The 14,191-nt window shown below is 45.1% G+C and overlaps 11 non-coding genes across 11 annotated transcripts; all 11 read left to right on the top strand.

Moving 5' to 3' along the window:
* Positions 1-364: 364 nt before the first annotated feature.
* Positions 365-555, top strand: LOC141184665 (U2 spliceosomal RNA). Its single transcript, XR_012259399.1, has one exon. It is a non-coding gene; the product is annotated as a U2 spliceosomal RNA (small nuclear RNA).
* A 1,117-nt stretch (positions 556-1,672) lies between these two features.
* LOC141187731 (U2 spliceosomal RNA) lies at positions 1,673-1,863 on the top strand. The gene has a single exon (XR_012261889.1). It is a non-coding gene; the product is annotated as a U2 spliceosomal RNA (small nuclear RNA).
* A 1,121-nt stretch (positions 1,864-2,984) lies between these two features.
* Positions 2,985-3,175, top strand: LOC141187719 (U2 spliceosomal RNA). The gene has a single exon (XR_012261878.1). It is a non-coding gene; the product is annotated as a U2 spliceosomal RNA (small nuclear RNA).
* Positions 3,176-4,299: 1,124 nt separating this feature from the next.
* Positions 4,300-4,490, top strand: LOC141187707 (U2 spliceosomal RNA). Its single transcript, XR_012261867.1, has one exon. It is a non-coding gene; the product is annotated as a U2 spliceosomal RNA (small nuclear RNA).
* Positions 4,491-5,609: 1,119 nt separating this feature from the next.
* On the top strand, positions 5,610-5,800 carry LOC141187695 (U2 spliceosomal RNA). The gene has a single exon (XR_012261856.1). It is a non-coding gene; the product is annotated as a U2 spliceosomal RNA (small nuclear RNA).
* Positions 5,801-6,921: 1,121 nt separating this feature from the next.
* LOC141184278 (U2 spliceosomal RNA) lies at positions 6,922-7,112 on the top strand. The gene has a single exon (XR_012259048.1). It is a non-coding gene; the product is annotated as a U2 spliceosomal RNA (small nuclear RNA).
* A 1,125-nt stretch (positions 7,113-8,237) lies between these two features.
* LOC141187682 (U2 spliceosomal RNA) lies at positions 8,238-8,428 on the top strand. Its single transcript, XR_012261845.1, has one exon. It is a non-coding gene; the product is annotated as a U2 spliceosomal RNA (small nuclear RNA).
* Positions 8,429-9,553: 1,125 nt separating this feature from the next.
* On the top strand, positions 9,554-9,744 carry LOC141184791 (U2 spliceosomal RNA). The gene has a single exon (XR_012259513.1). It is a non-coding gene; the product is annotated as a U2 spliceosomal RNA (small nuclear RNA).
* Positions 9,745-10,872: 1,128 nt separating this feature from the next.
* On the top strand, positions 10,873-11,063 carry LOC141185473 (U2 spliceosomal RNA). The gene has a single exon (XR_012260133.1). It is a non-coding gene; the product is annotated as a U2 spliceosomal RNA (small nuclear RNA).
* A 1,125-nt stretch (positions 11,064-12,188) lies between these two features.
* On the top strand, positions 12,189-12,379 carry LOC141186506 (U2 spliceosomal RNA). The gene has a single exon (XR_012260778.1). It is a non-coding gene; the product is annotated as a U2 spliceosomal RNA (small nuclear RNA).
* Positions 12,380-13,500: 1,121 nt separating this feature from the next.
* LOC141187670 (U2 spliceosomal RNA) lies at positions 13,501-13,691 on the top strand. Its single transcript, XR_012261834.1, has one exon. It is a non-coding gene; the product is annotated as a U2 spliceosomal RNA (small nuclear RNA).
* The last annotated feature ends 500 nt before the right edge of the window (positions 13,692-14,191 follow it).

Raw genomic sequence — 14,191 nt, 5'->3', positions numbered from 1 at the left:
CAGTCTGCTGCTGGACAGCCAGCAGCAGCAGCAGCAGGAGAGGTAATTAATCAGCAACCCTCCTGCTAAGGGTAGACAGCTGCTCGTTCCACCCCCCCCCCCCCGCCTTAATTGGTTCTCCTCCCTTCCAACGGTGTTGAGGCGGGTGGGAACAGCCGGGGGTTGAGGGTACTGTGCTAAAAGAGGTGGAGTTATGCAGATCTAAAACGCGTGGATTGCAGCAGCAGCAAGCCGAAAAGTGCAGGCATGTGAGGGATCTAGAGGTTGACAGCATGTCTTCTTAACGGGAGTCCAGGTGGCCATCTCCACAAATGGACTTTTCAGAATCCTTGGGTGGCACCGTAGTCGGAAACCAATTCTGGTTATCGCTTCTCGGCCTTTTGGCTATGATCAAGTGTAGTATCTGTTCTTATCAGTTTAATATCTGATACGTCCCCTATCTGGGGACCATATATTAAATGGATTTTTAGAACAGGGAGATGGAAAAAGAGCTTGCTCTGTCCACTCCACGCATTGACCTGGTATTGCAGTATCTCCAGGACCGGTGCACCCCTTCTTTAATGCAGTTTCTAAAATCAGAAAGAATTGAATTCAATGCTTTTTGTTCATTTTGCTTGTTTGTCGGATTTTGGGATGGACTCTTTGGCTTTGCTTTTCTTCTCCTCATTGGATTTTTCATGTTAAAAGTTGCAGAAGCCAGATGACAAGCTCATTTTGGTTCAACTTCAGCAACTGTGCATTGCATTGCCATGTAATGTAATGTAATGCAATGCTATCTATCTAGCTCTCCCTCTATACTTCCTTTTGGATAAACAGACATATTAGGCAAGCATTTTGGAGCTTTCACCTAAATAACTACAGGTGGTGAGATAAGCTGCACAATATAATTGACCTTTCAGTATATTGTTGCACACACACCATCTATTTAGCAAATGCCCTTGTTATCAACAGCAGCCTTTTAAACTCACCTGAGCTAACAGGTATGTGAGCTGGTTACTCTGCTGCGCTTAAAATTTCTTTTTTGGTTTGCTACAATGCCTTTTCTGAAACGTTGTCTCCCTCTGCTGGAACACTGACTTCTTTCATTTAATGCCTGCAGACTATAAAAGAGAAACCAACCCAAAAAGTTTGGTTGATTAGTCTGTGGCATTCTTTTAAACTGTTGCTTATGGCGGTCTCTGTGAGCTTCTCAGTGACATTCAGCCATCCAGGTATCCCGCCTGCAGTAGACGGAATGTGGCAATGGAACGCTGGCTGCGCGTGTCATAATAGGCTCTGAGCCTTTATATACCTGCGCACAGCAGCAGCCACCTTCAGTCTGCTGCTGGACAGCCAGCAGCAGCAGCAGGAGAGGTAATTAATCAGCAACCCTCCTGCTAAGGGTAGACAGCTGCTCGTTCCACCCCCCCCCCGCCTTAATTGGTTCTCCTCCCTTCCAACGGTGTTGAGGCGGGTGGGAACAGCCGGGGGTTGAGGGTACTGTGCTAAAAGATGTGGAGTTATGCAGATCTAAAACGCGTGGATTGCAGCAGCAGCAAGCCGAAAAGTGCAGGCATGTGAGGGATCTAGAGGTTGACAGCATGTCTTCTTAACGGGAGTCCAGGTGGCCATCTCCACAAATGGACTTTTCAGAATCCTTGGGTGGCACCGTAGTCGGAAACCAATTCTGGTTATCGCTTCTCGGCCTTTTGGCTAAGATCAAGTGTAGTATCTGTTCTTATCAGTTTAATATCTGATACGTCCCCTATCTGGGGACCATATATTAAATGGATTTTTAGAACAGGGAGATGGAAAAAGAGCTTGCTCTGTCCACTCCACGCATTGACCTGGTATTGCAGTATCTCCAGGACCGGTGCACCCCTTCTTTAATGCAGTTTCTAAAATCAGAAAGAATTGAATTCAATGCTTTTTGTTCATTTTGCTTGTTTGTCGGATTTTGGGATGGACTCTTTGGCTTTGCTTTTCTTCTCCTCATTGGATTTTTCATGTTAAAAGTTGCAGAAGCCAGATGACAAGCTCATTTTGGTTCAACTTCAGCAACTGTGCATTGCATTGCCATGTAATGTAATGTAATGCAATGCTATCTATCTAGCTCTCCCTCTATACTTCCTTTTGGATAAACAGACATATTAGGCAAGCATTTTGGAGCTTTCACCTAAATAACTACAGGTGGTGAGATAAGCTGCACAATATAATTGACCTTTCAGTATATTGTTGCACACACACCATCTATTTAGCAAATGCCCTTGTTATCAACAGCAGCCTTTTAAACTCACCTGAGCTAACAGGTATGTGAGCTGGTTACTCTGCTGCGCTTAAAATTTCTTTTTTGGTTTGCTACAATGCCTTTTCTGAAACGTTGTCTCCCTCTGCTGGAACACTGACTTTTTTCATTTAATGCCTGCAGACTATAAAAGAGAAACCAACCCAAAAAGTTTGGTTGATTAGTCTGTGGCATTCTTTTAAACTGTTGCTTATGGCGGTCTCTGTGAGCTTCTCAGTGACATTCAGCCATCCAGGTATCCCGCCTGCAGTAGACGGAATGTGGCAATGGAACGCTGGCTGCGCGTGTCATAATAGGCTCTGAGCCTTTATATACCTGCGCACAGCAGCAGCCACCTTCAGTCTGCTGCTGGACAGCCAGCAGCAGCAGCAGCAGGAGAGGTAATTAATCAGCAACCCTCCTGCTAAGGGTAGACAGCTGCTCGTTCCACCCCCCCCCCCGCCTTAATTGGTTCTCCTCCCTTCCAACGGTGTTGAGGCGGGTGGGAACAGCCGGGGGTTGAGGGTACTGTGCTAAAAGAGGTGGAGTTATGCAGATCTAAAACGCGTGGATTGCAGCAGCAGCAAGCCGAAAAGTGCAGGCATGTGAGGGATCTAGAGGTTGACAGCATGTCTTCTTAACGGGAGTCCAGGTGGCCATCTCCACAAATGGACTTTTCAGAATCCTTGGGTGGCACCGTAGTCGGAAACCAATTCTGGTTATCGCTTCTCGGCCTTTTGGCTAAGATCAAGTGTAGTATCTGTTCTTATCAGTTTAATATCTGATACGTCCCCTATCTGGGGACCATATATTAAATGGATTTTTAGAACAGGGAGATGGAAAAAGAGCTTGCTCTGTCCACTCCACGCATTGACCTGGTATTGCAGTATCTCCAGGACCGGTGCACCCCTTCTTTAATGCAGTTTCTAATATCAGAAAGAATTGAATTCAATGCTTTTTGTTCATTTTGCTTGTTTGTCGGATTTTGGGATGGACTCTTTGGCTTTGCTTTTCTTCTCCTCATTGGATTTTTCATGTTAAAAGTTGCAGAAGCCAGATGACAAGCTCATTTTGGTTCAACTTCAGCAACTGTGCATTGCATTGCCATGTAATGTAATGTAATGCAATGCTATCTATCTAGCTCTCCCTCTATACTTCCTTTTGGATAAACAGACATATTAGGCAAGCATTTTGGAGCTTTCACCTAAATAACTACAGGTGGTGAGATAAGCTGCACAATATAATTGACCTTTCAGTATATTGTTGCACACACACCATCTATTTAGCAAATGCCCTTGTTATCAACAGCAGCCTTTTAAACTCACCTGAGCTAACAGGTATGTGAGCTGGTTACTCTGCTGCGCTTAAAATTTCTTTTTTGGTTTGCTACAATGCCTTTTCTGAAACGTTGTCTCCCTCTGCTGGAACACTGACTTCTTTCATTTAATGCCTGCAGACTATAAAAGAGAAACCAACCCAAAAAGTTTGGTTGATTAGTCTGTGGCATTCTTTTAAACTGTTGCTTATGGCGGTCTCTGTGAGCTTCTCAGTGACATTCAGCCATCCAGGTATCCCGCCTGCAGTAGACGGAATGTGGCAATGGAACGCTGGCTGCGCGTGTCATAATAGGCTCTGAGCCTTTATATACCTGCGCACAGCAGCAGCCACCTTCAGTCTGCTGCTGGACAGCCAGCAGCAGCAGCAGCAGGAGAGGTAATTAATCAGCAACCCTCCTGCTAAGGGTAGACAGCTGCTCGTTCCACCCCCCCCCCCCCCGCCTTAATTGGTTCTCCTCCCTTCCAACGGTGTTGAGGCGGGTGGGAACAGCCGGGGGTTGAGGGTACTGTGCTAAAAGAGGTGGAGTTATGCAGATCTAAAATGCGTGGATTGCAGCAGCAGCAAGCCGAAAAGTGCAGGCATGTGAGGGATCTAGAGGTTGACAGCATGTCTTCTTAACGGGAGTCCAGGTGGCCATCTCCACAAATGGACTTTTCAGAATCCTTGGGTGGCACCGTAGTCGGAAACCAATTCTGGTTATCGCTTCTCGGCCTTTTGGCTAAGATCAAGTGTAGTATCTGTTCTTATCAGTTTAATATCTGATACGTCCCCTATCTGGGGACCATATATTAAATGGATTTTTAGAACAGGGAGATGGAAAAAGAGCTTGCTCTGTCCACTCCACGCATTGACCTGGTATTGCAGTATCTCCAGGACCGGTGCACCCCTTCTTTAATGCAGTTTCTAAAATCAGAAAGAATTGAATTCAATGCTTTTTGTTCATTTTGCTTGTTTGTCGGATTTTGGGATGGACTCTTTGGCTTTGCTTTTCTTCTCCTCATTGGATTTTTCATGTTAAAAGTTGCAGAAGCCAGATGACAAGCTCATTTTGGTTCAACTTCAGCAACTGTGCATTGCATTGCCATGTAATGTAATGTAATGCAATGCTATCTATCTAGCTCTCCCTCTATACTTCCTTTTGGATAAACAGACATATTAGGCAAGCATTTTGGAGCTTTCACCTAAATAACTACAGGTGGTGAGATAAGCTGCACAATATAATTGACCTTTCAGTATATTGTTGCACACACACCATCTATTTAGCAAATGCCCTTGTTATCAACAGCAGCCTTTTAAACTCACCTGAGCTAACAGGTATGTGAGCTGGTTACTCTGCTGCGCTTAAAATTTCTTTTTTGGTTTGCTACAATGCCTTTTCTGAAACGTTGTCTCCCTCTGCTGGAACACTGACTTCTTTCATTTAATGCCTGCAGACTATAAAAGAGAAACCAACCCAAAAAGTTTGGTTGATTAGTCTGTGGCATTCTTTTAAACTGTTGCTTATGGCGGTCTCTGTGAGCTTCTCAGTGACATTCAGCCATCCAGGTATCCCGCCTGCAGTAGACGGAATGTGGCAATGGAACGCTGGCTGCGCGTGTCATAATAGGCTCTGAGCCTTTATATACCTGCGCACAGCAGCAGCCACCTTCAGTCTGCTGCTGGACAGCCAGCAGCAGCAGCAGCAGGAGAGGTAATTAATTAGCAACCCTCCTGCTAAGGGTAGACAGCTGCTCGTTCCACCCCCCCCCGCCTTAATTGGTTCTCCTCCCTTCCAATGGTGTTGAGGCGGGTGGGAACAGCCGGGGGTTGAGGGTACTGTGCTAAAAGAGGTGGAGTTATGCAGATCTAAAACGCGTGGATTGCAGCAGCAGCAAGCCGAAAAGTGCAGGCATGTGAGGGATCTAGAGGTTGACAGCATGTCTTCTTAACGGGAGTCAAGGTGGCCATCTCCACAAATGGACTTTTCAGAATCCTTGGGTGGCACCGTAGTCGGAAACCAATTCTGGTTATCGCTTCTCGGCCTTTTGGCTAAGATCAAGTGTAGTATCTGTTCTTATCAGTTTAATATCTGATACGTCCCCTATCTGGGGACCATATATTAAATGGATTTTTAGAACAGGGAGATGGAAAAAGAGCTTGCTCTGTCCACTCCACGCATTGACCTGGTATTGCAGTATCTCCAGGACCGGTGCACCCCTTCTTTAATGCAGTTTCTAAAATCAGAAAGAATTGAATTCAATGCTTTTTGTTCATTTTGCTTGTTTGTCGGATTTTGGGATGGACTCTTTGGCTTTGCTTTTCTTCTCCTCATTGGATTTTTCATGTTAAAAGTTGCAGAAGCCAGATGACAAGCTCATTTTGGTTCAACTTCAGCAACTGTGCATTGCATTGCCATGTAATGTAATGTAATGCAATGCTATCTATCTAGCTCTCCCTCTATACTTCCTTTTGGATAAACAGACATATTAGGCAAGCATTTTGGAGCTTTCACCTAAATAACTACAGGTGGTGAGATAAGCTGCACAATATAATTGACCTTTCAGTATATTGTTGCACACACACCATCTATTTAGCAAATGCCCTTGTTATCAACAGCAGCCTTTTAAACTCACCTGAGCTAACAGGTATGTGAGCTGGTTACTCTGCTGCGCTTAAAATTTCTTTTTTGGTTTGCTACAATGCCTTTTCTGAAACGTTGTCTCCCTCTGCTGGAACACTGACTTCTTTCATTTAATGCCTGCAGACTATAAAAGAGAAACCAACCCAAAAAGTTTGGTTGATTAGTCTGTGGCATTCTTTTAAACTGTTGCTTATGGCGGTCTCTGTGAGCTTCTCAGTGACATTCAGCCATCCAGGTATCCCGCCTGCAGTAGACGGAATGTGGCAATGGAACGCTGGCTGCGCGTGTCATAATAGGCTCTGAGCCTTTATATACCTGCGCACAGCAGCAGCCACCTTCAGTCTGCTGCTGGACAGCCAGCAGCAGCAGCAGCAGGAGAGGTAATTAATCAGCAACCCTCCTGCTAAGGGTAGACAGCTGCTCGTTCCACCCCCCCCCCCGCCTTAATTGGTTCTCCTCCCTTCCAACGGTGTTGAGGCGGGTGGGAACAGCCGGGGGTTGAGGGTACTGTGCTAAAAGAGGTGGAGTTATGCAGATCTAAAACGCGTGGATTGCAGCAGCAGCAAGCCGAAAAGTGCAGGCATGTGAGGGATCTAGAGGTTGACAGCATGTCTTCTTAACGGGAGTCCAGGTGGCCATCTCCACAAATGGACTTTTCAGAATCCTTGGGTGGCACCGTAGTCGGAAACCAATTCTGGTTATCGCTTCTCGGCCTTTTGGCTAAGATCAAGTGTAGTATCTGTTCTTATCAGTTTAATATCTGATACGTCCCCCATCTGGGGACCATATATTAAATGGATTTTTAGAACAGGGAGATGGAAAAAGAGCTTGCTCTGTCCACTCCACGCATTGACCTGGTATTGCAGTATCTCCAGGACCGGTGCACCCCTTCTTTAATGCAGTTTCTAAAATCAGAAAGAATTGAATTCAATGCTTTTTGTTCATTTTGCTTGTTTGTCGGATTTTGGGATGGACTCTTTGGCTTTGCTTTTCTTCTCCTCATTGGATTTTTCATGTTAAAAGTTGCAGAAGCCAGATGACAAGCTCATTTTGGTTCAACTTCAGCAACTGTGCATTGCATTGCCATGTAATGTAATGTAATGCAATGCTATCTATCTAGCTCTCCCTCTATACTTCCTTTTGGATAAACAGACATATTAGGCAAGCATTTTGGAGCTTTCACCTAAATAACTACAGGTGGTGAGATAAGCTGCACAATATAATTGACCTTTCAGTATATTGTTGCACACACACCATCTATTTAGCAAATGCCCTTGTTATCAACAGCAGCCTTTTAAACTCACCTGAGCTAACAGGTATGTGAGCTGGTTACTCTGCTGCGCTTAAAATTTCTTTTTTGGTTTGCTACAATGCCTTTTCTGAAACGTTGTCTCCCTCTGCTGGAACACTGACTTCTTTCATTTAATGCCTGCAGACTATAAAAGAGAAACCAACCCAAAAAGTTTGGTTGATTAGTCTGTGGCATTCTTTTAAACTGTTGCTTATGGCGGTCTCTGTGAGCTTCTCAGTGACATTCAGCCATCCAGGTATCCCGCCTGCAGTAGACGGAATGTGGCAATGGAACGCTGGCTGCGCGTGTCATAATAGGCTCTGAGCCTTTATATACCTGCGCACAGCAGCAGCCACCTTCAGTCTGCTGCTGGACAGCCAGCAGCAGCAGCAGCAGGAGAGGTAATTAATCAGCAACCCTCCTGCTAAGGGTAGACAGCTGCTCGTTCCACCCCCCCCCCCCCCCGCCTTAATTGGTTCTCCTCCCTTCCAACGGTGTTGAGGCGGGTGGGAACAGCCGGGGGTTGAGGGTACTGTGCTAAAAGAGGTGGAGTTATGCAGATCTAAAACGCGTGGATTGCAGCAGCAGCAAGCCGAAAAGTGCAGGCATGTGAGGGATCTAGAGGTTGACAGCATGTCTTCTTAACGGGAGTCCAGGTGGCCATCTCCACAAATGGACTTTTCAGAATCCTTGGGTGGCACCGTAGTCGGAAACCAATTCTGGTTATCGCTTCTCGGCCTTTTGGCTAAGATCAAGTGTAGTATCTGTTCTTATCAGTTTAATATCTGATACGTCCCCTATCTGGGGACCATATATTAAATGGATTTTTAGAACAGGGAGATGGAAAAAGAGCTTGCTCTGTCCACTCCACGCATTGACCTGGTATTGCAGTATCTCCAGGACCGGTGCACCCCTTCTTTAATGCAGTTTCTAAAATCAGAAAGAATTGAATTCAATGCTTTTTGTTCATTTTGCTTGTTTGTCGGATTTTGGGATGGACTCTTTGGCTTTGCTTTTCTTCTCCTCATTGGATTTTTCATGTTAAAAGTTGCAGAAGCCAGATGACAAGCTCATTTTGGTTCAACTTCAGCAACTGTGCATTGCATTGCCATGTAATGTAATGTAATGCAATGCTATCTATCTAGCTCTCCCTCTATACTTCCTTTTGGATAAACAGACATATTAGGCAAGCATTTTGGAGCTTTCACCTAAATAACTACAGGTGGTGAGATAAGCTGCACAATATAATTGACCTTTCAGTATATTGTTGCACACACACCATCTATTTAGCAAATGCCCTTGTTATCAACAGCAGCCTTTTAAACTCACCTGAGCTAACAGGTATGTGAGCTGGTTACTCTGCTGCGCTTAAAATTTCTTTTTTGGTTTGCTACAATGCCTTTTCTGAAACGTTGTCTCCCTCTGCTGGAACACTGACTTCTTTCATTTAATGCCTGCAGACTATAAAAGAGAAACCAACCCAAAAAGTTTGGTTGATTAGTCTGTGGCATTCTTTTAAACTGTTGCTTATGGCGGTCTCTGTGAGCTTCTCAGTGACATTCAGCCATCCAGGTATCCCGCCTGCAGTAGACGGAATGTGGCAATGGAACGCTGGCTGCGCGTGTCATAATAGGCTCTGAGCCTTTATATACCTGCGCACAGCAGCAGCCACCTTCAGTCTGCTGCTGGACAGCCAGCAGCAGCAGCAGCAGGAGAGGTAATTAATCAGCAACCCTCCTGCTAAGGGTAGACAGCTGCTCGTTCCACCCCCCCCCCCCCCCGCCTTAATTGGTTCTCCTCCCTTCCAACGGTGTTGAGGCGGGTGGGAACAGCCGGGGGTTGAGGGTACATTGCTAAAAGAGGTGGAGTTATGCAGATCTAAAACGCGTGGATTGCAGCAGCAGCAAGGCGAAAAGTGCAGGCATGTGAGGGATCTAGAGGTTGACAGCATGTCTTCTTAACGGGAGTCCAGGTGGCCATCTCCACAAATGGACTTTTCAGAATCCTTGGGTGGCACCGTAGTCGGAAACCAATTCTGGTTATCGCTTCTCGGCCTTTTGGCTAAGATCAAGTGTAGTATCTGTTCTTATCAGTTTAATATCTGATATGTCCCCTATCTGGGGACCATATATTAAATGGATTTTTAGAACAGGGAGATGGAAAAACAGCTTGCTCTGTCCACTCCACGCATTGACCTGGTATTGCAGTATCTCCAGGACCGGTGCACCCCTTCTTTAATGCAGTTTCTAAAATCAGAAAGAATTGAATTCAATGCTTTTTGTTCATTTTGCTTGTTTGTCGGATTTTGGGATGGACTCTTTGGCTTTGCTTTTCTTCTCCTCATTGGATTTTTCATGTTAAAAGTTGCAGAAGCCAGATGACAAGCTCATTTTGGTTCAACTTCAGCAACTGTGCATTGCATTGCCATGTAATGTAATGTAATGCAATGCTATCTATCTAGCTCTCCCTCTATACTTCCTTTTGGATAAACAGACATATTAGGCAAGCATTTTGGAGCTTTCACCTAAATAACTACAGGTGGTGAGATAAGCTGCACAATATAATTGACCTTTCAGTATATTGTTGCACACACACCATCTATTTAGCAAATGCCCTTGTTATCAACAGCAGCCTTTTAAACTCACCTGAGCTAACAGGTATGTGAGCTGGTTACTCTGCTGCGCTTAAAATTTCTTTTTTGGTTTGCTACAATGCCTTTTCTGAAACGTTGTCTCCCTCTGCTGGAACACTGACTTCTTTCATTTAATGCCTGCAGACTATAAAAGAGAAACCAACCCAAAAAGTTTGGTTGATTAGTCTGTGGCATTCTTTTAAACTGTTGCTTATGGCGGTCTCTGTGAGCTTCTCAGTGACATTCAGCCATCCAGGTATCCCGCCTGCAGTAGACGGAATGTGGCAATGGAACGCTGGCTGCGCGTGTCATAATAGGCTCTGAGCCTTTATATACCTGCGCACAGCAGCAGCCACCTTCAGTCTGCTGCTGGACAGCCAGCAGCAGCAGCAGCAGGAGAGGTAATTAATCAGCAACCCTCCTGCTAAGGGTAGACAGCTGCTCGTTCCACCCCCCCCCCCCCACCCCGCCTTAATTGGTTCTCCTCCCTTCCAACGGTGTTGAGGCGGGTGGGAACAGCCGGGGGTTGAGGGTACTGTGCTAAAAGAGGTGGAGTTATGCAGATCTAAAACGCGTGGATTGCAGCAGCAGCAAGCCGAAAAGTGCAGGCATGTGAGGGATCTAGAGGTTGACAGCATGTCTTCTTAACGGGAGTCCAGGTGGCCATCTCCACAAATGGACTTTTCAGAATCCTTGGGTGGCAACGTAGTCGGAAACCAATTCTGGTTATCGCTTCTCGGCCTTTTGGCTAAGATCAAGTGTAGTATCTGTTCTTATCAGTTTAATATGTGATACGTCCCCTATCTGGGGACCATATATTAAATGGATTTTTAGAACAGGGAGATGGAAAAAGAGCTTGCTCTGTCCACTCCACGCATTGACCTGGTATTGCAGTATCTCCAGGACCGGTGCACCCCTTCTTTAATGCAGTTTCTAAAATCAGAAAGAATTGAATTCAATGCTTTTTGTTCATTTTGCTTGTTTGTCGGATTTTGGGATGGACTCTTTGGCTTTGCTTTTCTTCTCCTCATTGGATTTTTCATGTTAAAAGTTGCAGAAGCCAGATGACAAGCTCATTTTGGTTCAACTTCAGCAACTGTGCATTGCATTGCCATGTAATGTAATGTAATGCAATGCTATCTATCTAGCTCTCCCTCTATACTTCCTTTTGGATAAACAGACATATTAGGCAAGCATTTTGGAGCTTTCACCTAAATAACTACAGGTGGTGAGATAAGCTGCACAATATAATTGACCTTTCAGTATATTGTTGCACACACACCATCTATTTAGCAAATGCCCTTGTTATCAACAGCAGCCTTTTAAACTCACCTGAGCTAACAGGTATGTGAGCTGGTTACTCTGCTGCGCTTAAAATTTATTTTTTGGTTTGCTACAATGCCTTTTCTGAAACGTTGTCTCCCTCTGCTGGAACACTGACTTCTTTCATTTAATGCCTGCAGACTATAAAAGAGAAACCAACCCAAAAAGTTTGGTTGATTAGTCTGTGGCATTCTTTTAAACTGTTGCTTATGGCGGTCTCTGTGAGCTTCTCAGTGACATTCAGCCATCCAGGTATCCCGCCTGCAGTAGACGGAATGTGGCAATGGAACGCTGGCTGCGCGTGTCATAATAGGCTCTGAGCCTTTATATACCTGCGCACAGCAGCAGCCACCTTCAGTCTGCTGCTGGACAGCCAGCAGCAGCAGCAGCAGGAGAGGTAATTAATCAGCAACCCTCCTGCTAAGGGTAGACAGCTGCTCGTTCCACCCCCCCCCCCCCCCGCCTTAATTGGTTCTCCTCCCTTCCAACGGTGTTGAGGCGGGTGGGAACAGCCGGGGGTTGAGGGTACATTGCTAAAAGAGGTGGAGTTATGCAGATCTAAAACGCGTGGATTGCAGCAGCAGCAAGGCGAAAAGTGCAGGCATGTGAGGGATCTAGAGGTTGACAGCATGTCTTCTTAACGGGAGTCCAGGTGGCCATCTCCACAAATGGACTTTTCAGAATCCTTGGGTGGCACCGTAGTCGGAAACCAATTCTGGTTATCGCTTCTCGGCCTTTTGGCTAAGATCAAGTGTAGTATCTGTTCTTATCAGTTTAATATCTGATATGTCCCCTATCTGGGGACCATATATTAAATGGATTTTTAGAACAGGGAGATGGAAAAAGAGCTTGCTCTGTCCACTCCACGCATTGACCTGGTATTGCAGTATCTCCAGGACCGGTGCACCCCTTCTTTAATGCAGTTTCTAAAATCAGAAAGAATTGAATTCAATGCTTTTTGTTCATTTTGCTTGTTTGTCGGATTTTGGGATGGACTCTTTGGCTTTGCTTTTCTTCTCCTCATTGGATTTTTCATGTTAAAAGTTGCAGAAGCCAGATGACAAGCTCATTTTGGTTCAACTTCAGCAACTGTGCATTGCATTGCCATGTAATGTAATGTAATGCAATGCTATCTATCTAGCTCTCCCTCTATACTTCCTTTTGGATAAACAGACATATTAGGCAAGCATTTTGGAGCTTTCACCTAAATAACTACAGGTGGTGAGATAAGCTGCACAATATAATTGACCTTTCAGTATATTGTTGCACACACACCATCTATTTAGCAAATGCCCTTGTTATCAACAGCAGCCTTTTAAACTCACCTGAGCTAACAGGTATGTGAGCTGGTTACTCTGCTGCGCTTAAAATTTCTTTTTTGGTTTGCTACAATGCCTTTTCTGAAACGTTGTCTCCCTCTGCTGGAACACTGACTTCTTTCATTTAATGCCTGCAGACTATAAAAGAGAAACCAACCCAAAAAGTTTGGTTGATTAGTCTGTGGCATTCTTTTAAACTGTTGCTTATGGCGGTCTCTGTGAGCTTCTCAGTGACATTCAGCCATCCAGGTATCCCGCCTGCAGTAGACGGAATGTGGTAATGGAACGCTGGCTGCGCGTGTCATAATAGGCTCTGAGCCTTTATATACCTGCGCACAGCAGCAGCCACCTTCAGTCTGCTGCTGGACAGCCAGCAGCAGCAGCAGCAGGAGAGGTAATTAATCAGCAACCCTCCTGCTAAGGGTAGACAGCTGCTCGTTCCACCCCCCCCCCCGCCTTAATTGGTTCTCCTCCCTTCCAACGGTGTTGAGGCGGGTGGGAACAGCCGGGGGTTGAGGGTACTGTGCTAAAAGAGGTGGAGTTATGCAGATCTAAAACGCGTGGATTGCAGCAGCAGCAAGCCGAAAAGTGCAGGCATGTGAGGGATCTAGAGGTTGACAGCATGTCTTCTTAACGGGAGTCCAGGTGGCCATCTCCACAAATGGACTTTTCAGAATCCTTGGGTGGCACCGTAGTCGGAAACCAATTCTGGTTATCGCTTCTCGGCCTTTTGGCTAAGATCAAGTGTAGTATCTGTTCTTATCAGTTTAATATCTGATACGTCCCCTATCTGGGGACCATATATTAAATGGATTTTTAGAACAGGGAGATGGAAAAAGAGCTTGCTCTGTCCACTCCACGCATTGACCTGGTATTGCAGTATCTCCAGGACCGGTGCACCCCTTCTTTAATGCAGTTTCTAAAATCAGAAAGAATTGAATTCAATGCTTTTTGTTCATTTTGCTTGTTTGTCGGATTTTGGGATGGACTCTTTGGCTTTGCTTTTCTTCTCCTCATTGGATTTTTCATGTTAAAAGTTGCAGAAGCCAGATGACAAGCTCATTTTGGTTCAACTTCAGCAACTGTGCATTGCATTGCCATGTAATGTAATGTAATGCAATGCTATCTATCTAGCTCTCCCTCTATACTTCCTTTTGGATAAACAGACATATTAGGCAAGCATTTTGGAGCTTTCACCTAAATAACTACAGGTGGTGAGATAAGCTGCACAATATAATTGACCTTTCAGTATATTGTTGCACACACACCATCTATTTAGCAAATGCCCTTGTTATCAACAGCAGCCTTTTAAACTCACCTGAGCTAACAGGTATGTGAGCTGGTTACTCTGCTGCGCTTAAAATTTATTTTTTGGTTTGCTACAATGCCTTTTCTGAAACATTGT

The sequence above is a fragment of the Phyllobates terribilis genome, unplaced genomic scaffold (genome assembly GCF_046119375.1).
Source record: "Phyllobates terribilis strain yellow unplaced genomic scaffold, ASM4611937v1 Scaffold_40__1_contigs__length_11209783, whole genome shotgun sequence".
NCBI lineage: Eukaryota > Metazoa > Chordata > Amphibia > Anura > Dendrobatidae > Phyllobates > Phyllobates terribilis.
This window is presented reverse-complemented; position numbering and strand designations above follow the sequence as displayed.